Source organism: Amblyomma maculatum, chromosome 10, assembly GCF_055883805.1.
Source record: "Amblyomma maculatum isolate TAMU_Amacu chromosome 10, ASM5588380v1, whole genome shotgun sequence".
NCBI lineage: Eukaryota > Metazoa > Arthropoda > Arachnida > Ixodida > Ixodidae > Amblyomma > Amblyomma maculatum.
The window spans coordinates 26667007-26684723 of record NC_139353.1 but is presented as its reverse complement, the minus strand read 5'-3'; the positions used below and the strand labels follow the sequence as shown (position 1 = coordinate 26684723).

Here is a 17717-nt window from a genome sequence, read left to right as displayed (position 1 = left end):
GCAGCTTCTTGGATGTACAAAAAACTGCCACCTTTCATTCTGTTTTTATTTGCAGGCACGAATGTGTGAATGTTTCACAATGTGTTCCGATACACAATCTCCAAAAGGGCATCACAATAGGCGCTGTCCGTCAGTACAACTTTTTTTTTTATTGCGACGTAAGAAGGCATTGCGTACACAATAGGTGCAGCCCGAAATTTGCTACGTTTAAGGCATTTTGGGGGCCGTGTACCAATGTTCCTGCCCCCATACATTTCACGCTTCTTCTTATGTGTCTAACAGGCTCTTCGCCGCAAAGTGAACTGTAGCAAGCGATTGCACCCATTCATTATGTCTGAAAACAATGTCAAGGAACAAACTGAAACGTGCGAAGGAATGTGAGTGATTGCGTCTCTTGTTCCCTTGTACACTTCTAGTGTCACATATTCTGCAGCATTAGGAGCAGAGTAAGTGATAGCCTGCGCAACTCTGCGCTTTTCTATGGACAATAAACGGTAGGTATTGCATATTCAGTGACCTTGCCAGCTTAGGGTCATGTAATTCCTTATTAAAATAATTTAAGGCCACAGCGATTTAGGTGGGCTTTCAAATGACTGGAAAGGGAAATCGCCTCCTTTTTTATACATGCATACAAACTTTTTTTGCCTACTTTGGGGCGAAAAACTAGCGACAACAAGTATAAAGATCGCCACTTTTGTGCTAAGCCGCCCAATGCCAGGCCGCCTAGGTTATTGAACATGACAGAAGATACAGAAGAATTTAGATTTATAGATCTGGGACTAGCGCAGACGCAAGCCACGTCCAAATGACAAATGATTTAAAAAGGCATAAAAGCAGCTAAAATGTACTATTTAGCCCGCTGTTCTCGGCAAATACCGGGTGGAGAAAGTGAGTAATGAGGCGTTGTCAGACATGCGCTACAACGGAGGATGCTATCATCTGGCCCCGGTCGGGCCAACACTAAAAATTGAGCTTGGAATGTTTAGCGCTACAATGTACTTATAGAGGCCTGCTTTATCACAGGTGTTTCCGGAGCTAGCGGGTAGTAAGCAGGATATAACAATGTTTAATGACGTTGCCAGGAGAGATAACCTTATACAAGGCCCAAGAGAAGAAAGCTATTTTGCTTAATAGCAAATTATGCGAGAGAAAAATAGGTGTGGGATTCATGATCAATAAATATACAGACGACAGCATAGACCAATATTTCAGCGTAATTCATAGGATGCCAGGTGTAGTATTTAAAGGTTAATAAGGAGTATAAATTGAAAGTGGTGCTGTGTTGCACGCCTTCATCCGGCAGTCACGACATATGGCCTTGGAAATCTTTCATGACCAATGAGAAAATCCCAATATTTTGGTGCGGTGGCCAACTTCGATTGTCAGATAGGCATTGAAATGAAGGATTAAGACATGCCTTTTTCGTATAGAGAGAGGTTTGCTTCTATTATTCGGGGAATAAAATAATTTACGGATCATGATTACCGTTTTTCACAAATGGAACGACCGGAACTGGGCGTAAAAGATCCGCGATTGCCATGCTAAAAAATAAAACAAAATTGTGCTGAATGCTCAGGCTGTAGCCGTGGTGGATGTGGAGGTGCTGAGAAAGGCAGGTCCTGTAGCACCTTGAAGATAAATTGGGATGACAGGAGCTGGAAAACCGCAAATTTTCAACGGCGGCATCGAAGACAATGCCATTCTTGGAGTGATTCCTGACGAAAGCACTCCAAGAAATGAATTTAGCTGAAAACAGTGTTATAGTGCTTGACGTTGCATATATGTTTGACATAATTTCCGCCACTTTAAAAAAATGTCTCAAATGCAGTCTGGAACCTCGAATTATGCGCCTCTAAGTTGAATCCAGAGAGCGTCATTCGTCTGTGTTATCTTTCTGTTCGTCTTGCGTCTATTTGTGCGCTGTTCCTTCAAATATGAACACAGACCAACTTGACTAACTGTCCATCCTTGTTCTTACTTGACTCATGGCATGACAAGTCATGGTGTATGGATAAGCAGATTTAAAACCACTTCAAGGATGATTATCTCCGTCTGCGACTTGCCGATATTAAAGCAAAGTTGGCGGCAATAGGATCTTGGATGTTCAATGAGCCAGATACAAGATTCATTGCTAGAATAAAACCGGTCAATACAAATGAGAACAAGGAAGAGTAAAGGCCGTCTATATTTGAAAAATATTCCGACATTGGTAATTTTGAAACGTCATTGAGATTTGCTGAAACAATCACCTCGCGGGGTTTTGCGGCGAGGACCTATAATGTGTCCCATGAAAGTTAACCATGAATAAGGCATAACTATGTTAACATGCGAGAATACCGCCAGGGGAGCCGCAGGTGAGAGTCGAAAACTCGGTCATTTCATGCCCTTAACGGAGAAGCTTAAGTCAGCCTCAAATTTTTTCTGAGTGCCATTGTTATGTCTGTTCAAATATACGTGTATATTAATTGATATATTCTTTGCATACCTGCGTTAACCTGCAAAGCATCATATTTTCCTCGCTGCCATATATGGTTAGAACAATAACATTTCGGTGGTTAAGTAACTCCTAGGATATATGACAGTGACAACGTTCACCCCGTGATTCTCTAATAAGAACCGGCCTTGACACTCTTGAACTAGCTGTTAAGAGTAACTAAATATTTAAACGCCACGCTTCGTTCAAATACGAAAATGAGACCGAAGAACGACGATGTAGGCTGCGACTGACCTGTTGCTGGCCGTTATGCCTGTTCTTCCCTTTTCTCCAGTTCATCCTGAGATAAAGCGATTCTTTTCATCGAAGTTTCGGCCAGTTGATAGGTAGTCATTCTCTAAACTGCCAAATCTCCATGGATACGAAGCTTGGGCTAGCCAAGTAACACTTTTAAAAACTTCTGACATAGTTCCCAACGCAGGCCGTGTACATCAGGCACCGGTGAGTTCCTGGATATGTCTCAGCGTTCGACTAGAGCATACCGCGGCGGAGCATACGAAGGTGTGCATTACTGACTGGGGCATTATTTATAGTTAACCGATGGTCCTTAGTCGTGTAGCTGTTTAACGGAGTGTACTTTCGGGCACGTAAAGCGAATCTTTGGTTTCCGCTGTAGGGATAAGTTAGCGGTAAATATGTATTTCACTATGTATCTAGTGCTGGAAAAATTACAATGTTATCAGTGTCTCTAAGAACATACTTTGAGTTAAATATGTATCAATGACACATGCGTCCCTCATGGTCTCTAATAAATTCCGAACAAATGAAATGATGTGATGTGATGTCCATGGGTGCTCCATAGAAATCATGTATTTTTCCGAAATCGTAAATGAAACGAACTTAGATTCTTGCTGCAAGACTTTGTCGAATAATACCAATAACATGCAGCTAAATTCACTCTATGTTGTGGAAAGCAAGGATAAAGTCGAATCTCGGTTATCAGTAATAAATTCATATTATAAATACGTCTGCTTGTATTTATGCGCTATTTGTTATAAGTGTGAATCTTTAGCCATTCTTCATTTCATATTTTCTCTGATTGATGGGCTGTTGACGTTCAGTCTTTCTGTTACCAGTTGATACAATCTATTTTCATAATCCCTAGCCCTTTCGATGTTTGAAGATCTAGAAGCTCTGGGGCCTCACAGCCTGTTTTAGTGTTTCAAACCGCGCGCGCTTTCTCCTATTTGTGTTGGTGTTTGCCCGAGCAGCGCGAGTACGCATGAGCGAGCTGTTAGGCGCAGGGGCAGCATGTTATCGCCGCGCAAACGAAGGTAGATAAGAGCGTTGAAAACAAGGCTCGGTGCTTTTGGCCCGGCGGGAAAGCAGCGAATTGCGGTAGGGAGCGTGACTGGTCAGCGGAAATTACAGGGCCATCCACTTCTAGCTATAACACGGGCACAGCTTTAAAAGCTATATTGTGTCCGGCGTGGGTTCACATCGAAGCAAAGCGACACAAACATAGAAGGGCCCTGCGGTGGTGCTTCGCGTAACCTGTCATTTAGCTTTTCGCGTGGCCGTGTAAGGCGCAATGGAGCTTTGAAAACAGTGACCGTGTTATAGCTAAAAGTGGAGGAGGCTGCTGCCAGACGAAGACGGAAGCAATGCCGGCAAGAATGGCTTAGGAGTATTTGCGTTAGTTGCTGTCACTATCGTTTATTTTTATTTTTGAACCGTCATTAACGCTTGGCCCTATTACTCGCTTTATTCGCGCCGTAGTGTGTTTTGTGCTGCTGCGGTAAAGCCCTGACCCTCGTTCTGTTTTATTCTTGGTAGTCTATTGCCGCGTACCTCGATGGCATGTTTTCATCGCACTTTCGTCTAATGTCTGTTTTTATTTATTGCTTTTCTCTTGATCAGGCATTAAACCGGTGTTTTTAAAAAAGACTTGGTTTTTCACTCGTCGGCCGAGACTTTGGCTCGCGGACACGTATTATAGAAAGCGTAGCCTTCAAAGCTATTTGCGAAATAAATGATAATTGCGTGGCGGGATTTCAGTACCATGCAATTATAAGCGGGCGATGAGTGCAAGATAACGCACGCCGTTTGCACTTCACTATCCTTGTCTTTTACTCTCAAAGAACTAAACGCACGCCACTCTATGTAATCATGCATATCGTCGACATGCTGTTTAGGGCGCTCAAATCAATGATGCAATAGCTGAAGTTCGAAAAACAACAATGTGTAAATAACATTTACTACTTAGCAAATCGACAGAAATCCAATTTATTTGTTACCCTTTTCTTCTCCGGTACAAGGGCCAAAAGTTTTCTAGAAACTGAATTCCCTCATCGAATACGTAGTAATGCAAGTCACCGGTCGGAGTAAAGAAACTTCAAATAACAAAAAGGAACAGTGTTTCGCTGCCTCTACCGCACGCGGGTACACTTGTTTCTGCGATTAGGCTTTTGAAACGAAAAGCGTCACTACGCTAGTCAAACCCGCGCTTCGCGCGATCCATCCGGCGTATGTCGGAGCCCGAGTAACGTTATGCACGGTGCAGGCGGCCGACTCCGCCGCCTGACCTTTCGCCGCTGCCGCGCGTGACGTCATGCGCGGTGCAGGTGGCCGCTGCCACGCACTATGCGCCATCGGTTGACATTCGCCACAAGCGCGTCTTTATCGCGGAGGCCGGCTATATAACCGCTTGCCAGATAATAGGCGTGCGCATTCAACATGGAAGGAGAAAAGTGTGATACTACCGGTACAGAAGTGCTACCACGGGAGTTGGCTGAAAAAAAGCGAAGAAATGAAAGGCTTAAAGCTCAGCGAACATCCGAGACACCCGAACAACGAGAATGTCTCGCTAAACGACGCAGGAAAGCCGAGTCCTAAACGCCAGAAGTGCGAGAGTCACGTCTCGCTAAACGGCGTGAAAAGGAAGGTGAACAGCCGCGTTCGGCCATGTCAGCTGAGAGTAGCCAAGATGGTGAAAGTACGGGAATTCTGAGCAGTTGCGAAGGACGAATGAAAAGGCCAGAGCCAAACTAGATAGTGAAACACCCGAGCGACCAGAGGAGCGCCTCGCTAAAGGAGGCGACAAGATGCTCAAAAGCGGCTTTTAGCCGCCAGTGCCAGCAGCATCACCGAAGCTGTTCGCTTCGAGATATCCTGACTTAACCTTAGCTAAGCCCCAGCCATTTTTTCTCAGCTTTCGCACATAAGAGAAGGCATTTTTGAATGCAAGATGGTCTTATAAACATTTGCCTGGAGAAAATTGCTAACTTCATTATAGATATAAATTTAACCATGCTTTATTGCTTAAAGCAGCTGAACAAATATTGTCTCCCACACTGAAATGAACGAAAAAACAGTGCAGTAAATTGATCTTAAAATAGGTAAACGCCTCATTTAATACCTCATTTTCTATTAGAGACCAGGCATTCGAGTTTATTCTATCGATGGTGCATGGTGTTCTCTCTGAGCGCTTTTCCGCTCTCAGTGGGTGTCACCATAGCCGCCAGAGACACCCTACTGCGCAAGCCCAAAGCAAGTTGTTGTGCAGGGAAGCTTGCGTTCCAACGAGGAAGCGATGAAAGGGTGCATGAAGGTAGCGCAGTGCTACCTAAGGAAAATGGCGTTGCCAGGGAGGCCCCACTAAGCGCTTCTACGCAAGACGTCTTTAAAAATTGACTGAAGGAATGCAAGCCGCTCTTGATGCGTCCTCACTAAGATAAGGAGCGTTCCAAAATTTGCCCTAATATTAATAATAAAGCTAAAAGAAAATAAAGGGTCGGATAATACACTACAGCAGAGTAGCTGCCCCTGCAAGCAATACACGTACAGTAGATTTTCAGAGAGTCATGGAAGAAAACTAGACCTCTCACCCCCCTAAAAAAAATTTCAGTGAGATAGGAGAGAAAGGGTAGGTTTTTGCCATTCTCCTCTTAAGAGATACTGCGGCGGAGTCAGCAGTGGCCTCTGCGTGCCAGCTGTGCACAATGTGACGTCACTCCTTCCTGGCGCATTCGCAGCTTGCGCGGCGGCGGTGGTACTTTGAGTCACCCGCGCAGCGGAGGATTCGGCGGCGGCTTCAACGCGTCTCTTAGGCTGTGCTCAATGTGACGTCACTCGCTCCTCACGCATGCACAGTTGGGGCTCTCCGGGGGTCCGCGAAATCGCTCAGATCCATCGTAGTGTTGCTTTCGCAAAAAAAAAGAACAAAAACATATTTGAATGGTTCGCGGAAGTATTCAAGCAGACATCTCTGGAATCGTGAAAGAGAGTGCCACTGTTGGTGCAAAAAAAATATATTATGGCATATTTTTCGTCATAATTAAGCAGCAGTCGTTCAATTCAGGATGAAGGCCGGCGAACTTAGGTGTCTCAGTTTCAAAAAGAATTCCTCTGCACCTAGCTATCCTTCTTGAGCACCTTATTTCTGCTCCAGCCGGCAATCCCGAAAGAAAGAGTTTAGGAGGGAACGACAACCTCAAAGACGACTGGAAACAGCACGCGTGTTTCAATGGTTGCTACAGGTACGTCGGTGGGGAAATCGGCGGCGCGCTTCCGGTTTGCCGAAAAACCAATTCACAGAGAGCGGAGATAGACGCCACTGTAATCCGCAAAAGTTATCGTCATAAATTAACTGATCGGTGGCATTTTAGATATGATTCTGTGTAGCGCGCTGCCAGCATTCCGCCCTCCATGTTCTCTCGCAGAAAGCTTTTTGAGGTGTGGTAAGGGTAAAGTGATAATGGTAAGCGCATAGTGATAAGGGTTCAAAAGTGATGTCGCGCTAAACGCATGCATCTCTGTATAGCTTTCGGTGAAGGCAAGTTAGGATATGAATATTACGATATGTCAGGGTTTTACATGATGGCGAAAGTTGGACCCTTCCGGAGATAAATGTTTTTGCGATTATAGTACAGGTGCATGTTTTGACGCGTGGCTTACGGAACTACTGCTCAGTCATGTGGTACATATGAGTTAAAGATGAGGGTGTGGAAATGCCTCTATTAGTGAGTATAGTTGTGAGCCAAATGATTCTCCTGGTAATTTTAGCCCAGCCACCAAGACTGGTGTCCAACCCGTAAACGATTACAACGCATGAGACTTCCCGACTGTGCTTCCTGAATTGTAGTGGCTTCTTTGTGCCGCGGAGAAGGTGCCTGTGTATTTAAGACAAATGCAATAAGACGCAAAGGTATTTAGCGCCACATACAGAAAGCGGAATACCGTAGTCGTAGCTACATAGTATTTGAAAAATGAGAACGGTTCAACGCTGGTGAACCGGATGTAGAGCGAAATCATTAGCCGCGGTTGAACGGGTGAACCGAGGCAGTGTGTTCGGCAAGTCGGATTACACGTAGATGAGTGTCAGGGTGTGAGCTCAACAGTAGAGTCTCCCAAAATTCTTCCGTTTTTGACTGTTTAAGTAATAGTGGCCGAAGAATCGTCTGTTAGTGAGGTTTTATGGCATTTTGGTGGAAGTGTAGTGGAAGTTTTCCAGTGACTAGTTATTGCAGCCGTGGTATAATATAAAAAGTAGAAAGGGTTTGTAAAATTTTATTTTACAAAGCTAAAATGCATTATACCTAAACAATCCCAAAATTTTGTGCTCAAAGATTGAACATGCGCTGTCATTTTTCTGGCTTCTCAGGTGTCGTTACTGAAAAATGTTATTCTTGAGGAAAAGGCTTCAAGGCTGTCTTGTTCCCCATATTATGAATCGGGTTTAATTTTGGGCTGTATTTCTTGCACCTGTGTTGGTTTCCAGCTGCCAAGAAAATAAGAGCCAATTAGAGCACTGCTTAGCGCACGTTTAAACAATTCATGTTAGCTGTTAAACTGAACATTTTAAAAGACATCATTGCGTTCACTACATAGTAGTGCTTTTTCCATCAGAAGTAATAATTTTCATTAGGTAAAAATACTACGATAGCTACTAATAAAAACAAAATTAGCTGGGGTTTAGCTTTAGTTAACCCGGTTGGTTGCGTAAGCAAAGCCGATGTAGCTTCTCTTTCTGTCCTTTCTTCTTCTTCGTCTTGTGCGGCGCGGCGTGCCTACCGACTGAGTTTATCCGACGGCTTGAAGAGGGGCTCCATCTGCGGTCGCTCTAAAGGTCAAACGCGGCTACCAGCTGGGTACACGCGACGGGCTGAAACCTGGCGTACTTACGCAATAATAGTAATAAAGTAAACAAGACGACATCTGGTGAACGAAAAGGGCACCAGAACTCTGCATTAATACTGCCGTTTCTTTCGGCGACCCCTGAAGCTGAAAAACTTGTAATAGAAAAAAAAAAAGCTCGTTCGTAAATCTGATGTAGTGGCAGAGGTCTACATAACTGCGTAATTTTTTGTTTGGCGACATAGAGGCAATCTTGCCAGCTCATAATCTTTGCGATAGGTTTGCGATTCCAGCAGTTGGCCACTTTTTCCACCAGGTGCGTTTGTTTCTCGTTGACGTCACAGTCCTCTCAAGAGATCTGGAGTTTCTCGACATGGTTCCCGCGCCTTACTTTTGGGATGTATGGGACCTTTACTATACCGAGTTTATGAAAAATAAAATAAAAAAGGTTGAAAATGGTATCGGTAATTTAACTACAGCGAATAATATATTTCCAGGCCTACTCTGTGTGCCCATTCTAATATTCTATTTCAATGACATCCTCGTATCCCGAAGCACATTACGGATAATGAGCCAACTGAAAGTGTATTGGCAGATAAAATGGCTTATGAGCGCACAAAAATGAATGTATAATGGAACAGTACAAAGTCGAAATGTAAGAAAATGAAGGGAGGAAGAAAAAGAGGGTGTTTGATTTGGGTGTGGCCAAAAATTACGGTAAAATAAGGGCATGAGAAGAAAAATGTGCCGGGTGTGAGGAACACAGGAGAAAAATCTGATTTTACGTACGAATAAATACAATTATGAGTGTCTGCTCTACGAAATAAGGCAGTCGCCTAAATGCAATTAAAATGACTCAAAATGCAAGCATCACATGTTTCATGTTATAAAAAAAGAGAACGCCGACCAAAGGTTGTTGTTATTGATACGAAGACAGACGTTTCGTCTTATATACGGAAGCCAATTGATTACTTTGTCTTCGTATTATTAGCAAAAACCTTTGGTCGGCGTTCTCTTTTCTTAATACATGAATCTACTACCCGATCAGACGAGGTTTCGTCAAGAGTTAGATTTCATGAGATGCTTGAGTTACGTTACTTTCATTTTTTACTAAGGTTTCAGAAAAAAGAAGCTTCTCTCTTTGCACTACACTTAGCCTTCCGTGCCTGCACAATCCATCTATCGCACATCTAACACATTGTTTCCCGTATGTATAACCCACAGAATTTAAACAAGATATATTTTTTCTCCTTCAGTTCCGTTTTTACTGCTCTGCGCGAAAGAAGACAGAGTAGCTTAAGTGCTTGATGCAGGAGAGTACAATACACGTATGGGATACAATGAGCTGCGCGGCCAAATAGCGGTTGAGACGGCCTAAACAGGCAAGACGGCCTAGGAAAAATGTTGCCTTCAGAAAGGTTTCTAGGAAGGAGTCTTGAAAGGGACCACCGGAACCAATAATATACCGAGTTAAGATCTTGGAGAGCAAAGAACGCGTACAAGGGATTAAAATCTAGCGGATACTTAACAAGACCGTATGAAAATTCTTGTTTTAGGCCCGCCTGGCAAGCCACGCTGGAGGATACGGGGGAATGTCTCATTGATTTGCCAGCCCCACAACAAAGGGGGCAGCATCAGGGCAGGACACCGAGGTACGCATTACCTTCCAATTTTTCCTTTATTTTTTTAGTCCCTGTGTTCAGTCGTCTTACGACAGATCATGGTTTCCTATAGTGACTGAATTGTGTCGCGGTGCGCGGTACCGATCTCTAAGATTTTTGCTCTTTCGGGCCTTTGCATAAGTAAGAAACTTGAGGAGGACGCCATCTTCACAAAATTATGCTGGAGAATAAAAGGCGGTTCTATATATACCAGATGCATTGCCTTTTCTTATCCTCGGTGGACGCTTTTTCAGTGGCCATCAAAGAGTAGCTGTCGCCCTGCAGCAAGCTGTTGTGAATGTGAGCGGACATAATCTAGAGTTTGCGGCTTCAATCAATGGTAATTCCTGATTGCAGTCTTGATTGTTCTCTTTCAGAAAAGTATGTCTGCCTACGCCAATATCCTTCAGTCTCTGTTGCTGATATCAACACTGTCACCTCACGTCACTGCCATCGCCCTTATGCGCTGGCGCTCTCGTCATGCTCCGCCTTCTGTACTGTCGGAAAGTGCAGTGGCAACTAACCAGATGTGAACACATTTAATTACTATTTTAGCAGCAAGCAGTACCTTCTCGGAGATCAACGTCATTTCTTTTTTGCACTTTATGCAGACAGCTAAATGTCCCCTTTATATTGCATTGCTCCCTAGAGCAGCAGTTTCTCGTTCGGGCACACCATTGTGCATGAAAATTCATCGAATCAGTTATTTTCTTCCAAAAACAGTTTGCGTCCCACTTGCCAGAATGCCTTTGAAATCCAACTTAAAGACATGCCTGTACATCATACTCTTGCTGATTCTTGCAGGTTTAAAACAAAATTTTTGATTCTCATTTCTTTCAATGGGAGTATACCAAGTATGTGGCCTTGTATCTAGACGTACGGCTGCACCGTTAACTTACCATACATATTGAGCGCTAAAGCTCCTTGTGTAGAATTAATAGATATGGGTCTGATCAATAATTCGAGTAGACGAGAAAATATTATTGGCGACCCGCGCCGGCGCACCCCACCGGAGTTGCGTGATGGTTAGGGCGCTCGACTACTGTGCCCAATAATTCGGGATCGAGTCCCGACCTCAGCGGCCGCTTTTCAGTGGAGGCAAAAAGCAAGGCATCCGTGTGCGTGCGATGTCATTGCACGTTAAAGAATCCCCGGTGGTCAAAATTTCCGGTGCCCTCTACTACAGCGTCTCTCGCAGCATGGGTCGCTTTGGGACGTTAATACCCATAGACCAAGCCAAACTGTGCCATCGCCTCTTTAGTCGCTGCTTGTGCTAGGCCAATAGTTATAGCTGAATAATTCTTTTTGCAGTCGGCAGTTCCTGACAATCAACATTTTGCAGTAATGTTGCAGGCATTCCGAACAAAAAGGTGTAAACTCAATAACGCTGGTATACGTACGTTTCCCGCATGCTCGCATGCACTTCAAACAGGTAGCAAAACGGTTCCCATTTCCTTTGCAGCCACCATAAACGAATCTTCGGCAGTAGCCTTTTTCAAAATCGAAGTACCATGCTGGGAAAGAGGCCTTGCAGGGTCCTGGATCTGGCTTTTTCTTACAGACTGATTTAGGTCGATGAGACTCTGAAGAAAGGTAGGGCTCGATAAATATAATCGGCAGGAGAACTGCAGAGGTGTAATTTATTGGCTAAACGCAGTTTATAATTGGGAGGAAGTAATATCTAGAAAAAGAGCACTCAAACTTGAAACTTCCTTGAAAACATTTCCGCTACGGGTAGAAAGAATTAATCCGTAGTTATTTAATGTGCCCATGCTCGACGTAACAATATGGGTACCAAACCAAACATTTTCAAGAACACTGCATTATCTGTAAAAGAAAAATGCGCAAGCCTGTGCGTCCCGTGCCCACGGTATATCGCGCACCGCTTGTAGAGACTGCGGAAATTATGATAACAGCTGCGTCGTTGGCGACATTGTCTTGCAAACTGCAAACAATTTTTTACTCGTTTTCTTTTTTCTTCGAATTAACGACACTAAACATTTTTGATCGAATTTGCTCATTTTGATTGCTCACATCATTTCTATGTAATGGTTAGAATGTAGAGGTCGCAATTAAGATCTTATAAAAGATAAAAGCTTGTGGAAGAGCCAACACTTTTCTCCTTCTCGCACATTGGCGTACAGTCACAGGACGGAAACCTGACTTGCAGATACGAGAAAACGCAGTTTAAGCGATTTTGAAATGCTAACAGTGAGAAATTCCTGTTTTATTTCGAGAAGCAGATCGTCTGGAAAAGTAAGTAGTCCGAGAGATGTACTGAAGTTTTAAAGAAACCATAGGAACCTTGAAACTCTGCTCAAAATCAATTAGAAAAGAAATGCCACTGAAATGTCCTTTCATTATCAGGTTTGACATGCGTTCAGTGTTAGACAGCAGAACAAACATTGGCTAGGTTCAGCCCGTTTGAACCTGTCTAACCAGCGTAAGCTCGTTAAGTGTAGCTCTCGCGCAGGGCTCAGTCAGTAGGATTATTTGATTCAGCCTGATGCTTGCGACAGTGTGTAGACATCTACTGGTCATCCATTCATATAGTAAGGAAGCGAGCCGCAGTTAAGCCCATATACCGTCTCTAAACTGCTGTCATATGGGAGCTAGAGCACCAGTTTAAACCAACAGCGAGGTGGAGAAGTGCATGGCGCAGCCAGTTAGGGTCCTTTTAATGCGATGCGCCGTCACTGGTAGTTCGGCCGGCGGCGACGCAAGCGACGGTGTGCACAGCGCAGCTGTGATGAGGCGCAGATAAAACTGGCGCATGAGGCATGAGCAGTACCTAGATTGTGCGGATAAATGACTTTAGTGAATGCTGGCAGCAGATTTATCTAAAATTCATTACTTTTAACTGACGCCCTTATTCCGTGGCACTTGCTGCGTTGTTAGCACTCCGGGTGATTGACCGGTGTTCCCTGGTTCGAACCCAACTGTAGTTATCATGCACGAACTACAAGATTGGACATACATAAAGAGATGTTTTGATGCGTGAAGTAGAACCTCATGATATTTATATATCATGAGGGATGTCATGTATAAGCTTCAGACATGTCATGTAAGAGCTTCAGACAGAGTAATAGGTACTTACTTAAGCACGCACGAAGACATTCAGTCTTAGTTTTGAAGTTGTTACTACTTCCATGGCACCCACCGTAGATAAATGTGTAGCACTTGTCAGTTTTAGCATCAAAATACCACCTTGTGAAGCTCGCTTTGCATGGACCAACTACCGCTCGGCCATAACAGGCGGAAGCGTAGTAACGGGTCGCTGGAAAGGTAGAATCTAAATAAATATCTACTTTGGAAAAGAACCCTTTCAATCTGCCTTTCAGTAATTATTCCCATTCTATCCACATGTGGTTATGAATGCGAAAATAAAAAAATACTCCGGCTCTAACATGGTATTATTAATTTATAAAGACTGACTGCTTACGCTCTACAATTGACTTTCAGGATTTCAAAGGCAATTCGCACATGTCGATGTGTGCTCCTCACGAAACGGTGTTTTAATCGAGAAGGTGTGGCAAAAACAGGCGTCATTTTATTTCAAAATTTTGTTTCGCAGATATATGAAAGAAAAAAAAAAAGCTTTTTATGTATTAGTTGACCAATGCCAAATTCTGCTTCCTAGTATAAATAATCATGACTGAGTTAAAATATCAAAAAAGAAAAACCATTGATACGATCATACCTGCATTTATATTCATTTATTTCTATCAAATTTTCTGGCAGTATACGGAACGACGTCCTGAACGTTAAACGTAGGGCTGCGTTTGAGGACCAGCGCATCGGGCTACTTTACAAAAATGGCAGGGTTTTTCTGCTGCACAAATTATATTGCCAAAATGTAGTCCATTTTTCTCTTTCATGATAAAACTGGTTTTAATTACAGTTTGTTTTTCAGTATACTGGCCTGACTTTATTTTGTGGTTATGGATCTGGTGCGCTCGAGGTTTCAGGTGATCGGGTTCTTTAACGCTATCCTGTTAAAAACAAAATTCGAAACAAAGACCCATTTTCATACTTCATATGTTTTTAAAACCCTCTATAATAATATTTGTACGTTATCTTGCTTTCATCAAAAACATAACTTCTCTTCACCATGCTTTCTGACAATGCATGCCGACTCAACTGACACTCCTAATAGTAGAATGCTATATCAGTCCCGTTCATTGACCTTAGCTCTTTTGGCCTACTTGCATGAAGCATATCATTCTGCTGATCAGACACGTTTGCTTCGTAAATTGACTTATACTATTGCCTGATGGCTCCTTGAGTTACAAAAATTAATTTGTTGACGTTAACAGCGTGTAATATAATGCCCTCCGGTTCCTTTAGTTGTCACCCAGGATAGCGTCTTGGGGCCCCTTTGGTTCAAACGTTTCATTAGCGATCGTAGTAACATCGATCATGACGCCACATATATACCGCCCTTCCTTTATAATCAAAACGCCCAGGTGATCTTCTGCTACTTGCTAACAGCATGCTTGTAAGTTTTATCTCAAGTTTCCTAAAAACAGTCTGATAACGTAAACCGAAAAAACCAAACCCGACTCTTGCCTCTAAAAATATGGAAGTCCGGTTACCTGAGATATCGGACTAAATACATTTACTACCAAAGTTCTAGGAAAACGTCGGCATGTTCTTGCTTTCTGCTGTAGACCTCAATCAGTATTGTAATCATTTTTTATATTGGGAGGAATAAATTGATACAAATAAAAGGAAAGAGAGGAGGCACTTCTAGAATCCGAACCCACGACCTTCGAATGCCGCGTTCGGTGCTCTTATCAACTGAACTATAGCGCAGGTGGGCCAACCTCATAACTTCCTACATTCGTGAGTATTAACAGTGCCTCTAAGTGAAAATGGAGGGTGTTCACCAGCGACAGTCATCCGTTCTAGCGGACGACGTCCACATAACTGCGATTGTCACGGTCAACGTCATCGACAGGAAGGACGGAAGCCCAAGTAGGCTGACTATGGCTTCGAGACTTAGACCTGATATTTGACAACACCAACAAGCAAAAAGCATCAAAATTATTACAATTTTAATTTGCGCTGACGATCGACCTTTTTCATTTTGGGTAACCAGCGACACTCATCTGTACTAGCGGACGACGTCCTCTTGACCGCGATTGTCACGTTGAACATCATCGACAGGCAGGACGGAAGTCCAAGTATGCTGCCTATGGCTTCAAGACTTAGACCTGAGATTCTCACGAGCTATTAAGCAGGGAATTGAAGGGGAACTCTGGAACACGTTATAATAGATGAAGAAAGAAGGCAACAGTCGCCGAGGCGAAGGTGATAACAGAGAATCTTTGTTCTTTTCTATCTATATGCTCTTACCTTCGACACCCCAGCGTTTGTAGGATCCGATCCCAATACCCCTGAATATCACTTCCGGTGATGTTAGCAACTGAGCTACAGCGACGGCTATGGCTTCGCTGTTCAGCTTTCTTGGGTATTAACGTTGCGCGTAAACGAGTATTTAGAGTGTTCATCAGCTTCGCCTCATTCATAGCGGATGACATGGAACTTCCAGTGTTACCGCGAGTGTGACGTAGAACGTGATCGAAATGAAGAGCGAATAGATTGCGAGGATCCTCGTAGGCTATACTTATAGCTTCAAGACTGCCAGAACCGGGACCATCGCAAGAAAATAAGCACAAAAATGAAGGGGTAACGACAGGCACATTATGATACAAGAATGCAGCCAACTGGCGGCCAGAAAGCATATGGGATTATTTTGCTTTTTCTCTGCTGTTCAGCTGGATGAGTACTGTAGTCACTTTTTCGGAGCGCGATTATTGAATATAGAGGAGAACAAAAATCAACACGCCGCTAGAAGCATCAGAGCCCACCAGCGGCGTATTGAGCGGCGCCTGCATTTTTGTTCTACAGTGTATTCAATTATCCCTATCCGAAAAAATTATTAGAGTACTCATTCAACTCAACAAGAGAAATAGATAAATAAAATAAATTAAATGAAGAAATGAAAGATAGATCGAATGAAAATATTTGCTGAGTCCTAGGCTCTATCTCGCTCTGTTGGTTGTCAATTGTGAAAATCTCGTCGGGGAGAACCACGCGAGGCGACGTGGTTGCGATGTCTTGAAAAACTTACCCGGTAAGAGAGACGGCATCAAAAGAAACACCGATTTTCGGACAAGGTTCCTGATCGGCGGTGGTGAGAGCATGAATGAATTTGCACTAAATGTTACCACAAAAGGGAGCCAGGACTCGTTAAAGCCCAACACAATTGAAGAACATGAATATTGTATCATTCCGGCTTCCTCGGGTATTCGGAAATTATGTACACAATAACCATTACAGTTAACTCCAGCATTAAAAATAGGGAACTATAAGTAAATTGGAGAGATTGTTTAAGAGTGAGAATAGGAGCCGCGGGTGGAAACCACAATATTAATTGTGATATAGCAAGATGTAATGGCATGTGCGAGCACAGGTGTTGCTGGCTGGTTTCCTATATTGCTCTTATTGAAGCAGCAGCTTCAGTACGGCAGTCAACTCGAGCCTTCAGTGTCAATGTCGGTGGGTGCGTGACAGAGCGCCAACTAGAGCCTCTCCTTTTACGTGGAAGGGTGACACTAGAATCAACCTGCCATGACATTTGAATTCACGCTACCCCTATGCAACGGGCAGGAACTGCGAACTTGGGTCGCTCCTTTCATATTGGATATCAGAATCGGGCTGCCAGAAACCTGTACATTGATGGTAACCTTAGGACATGCAGGCACGCGTCCATACGGCTTGCTTAAAATGGTCCTTTATATGTGGGCTGGTAGCTTACGCTCTTGCGTCATCTCCTTAAAGGTTGAGCTTATGTCTCCCCAATAATGTAGCGTCCTACATTGATAGGGAGTGATAGGGGATTAATGTAGCAGGCAAAATAATCTTCCGCTTACACCCAGGTTTAACCAGAGCTAAACACAGCTAATCGTTTGTTCTAAAGAGGAAGAAAGTCAAAAGAGGAGTCATCCTCGTCGATTAAGTTTTTAAAAAAGGTAGTTTTATTGAGTGAACAAATGTCCGGCATTTTGTAAATTTTGATAGGTTGAGCTTTTTTTTTTTTTTTCAAATGTTTATCAACCGCGACAAGATATTTACTCTCATATGCACAACATTTCCAAAGGTCATCTTGCTATTTACTTAAATGATAATATGCCTAACGATTTCTCTCACAATACAGTTATTGGTGTTGCGATATGCATAATACTGAAGAGATATTACAAGTGCATGACTTGAATTTTTCAACTGATCTGCAAGAAAACAAGTGCTATATGGCCATCGTCCCATATGTCTAATCATGCGACTATTCTATAAACAAATTTTAACTATGCGAGCGCAATAATGATTGTTTTCACTACTTTATTTTACTTTCACAACCGAAATAGAGGTTCCCCCGTTTCAGTCAAAAGACTATTGAGAAGTTTTGAAATCCGAAAGTTGGTCGG

The 17717-nt window shown here is 43.2% G+C and overlaps 1 long non-coding RNA gene across 1 annotated transcript; it reads left to right on the top strand.

The window, feature by feature from the left end:
- Nucleotides 1-259: 259 nt before the first annotated feature.
- On the top strand, nucleotides 260-12978 carry LOC146175946 (uncharacterized). Its single transcript, XR_014701482.1, has 3 exons — nucleotides 260-377; nucleotides 10126-10221; nucleotides 10608-12978. It is a non-coding gene; the product is annotated as an uncharacterized LOC146175946 (long non-coding RNA).
- Nucleotides 12979-17717: the final 4739 nt, after the last annotated feature.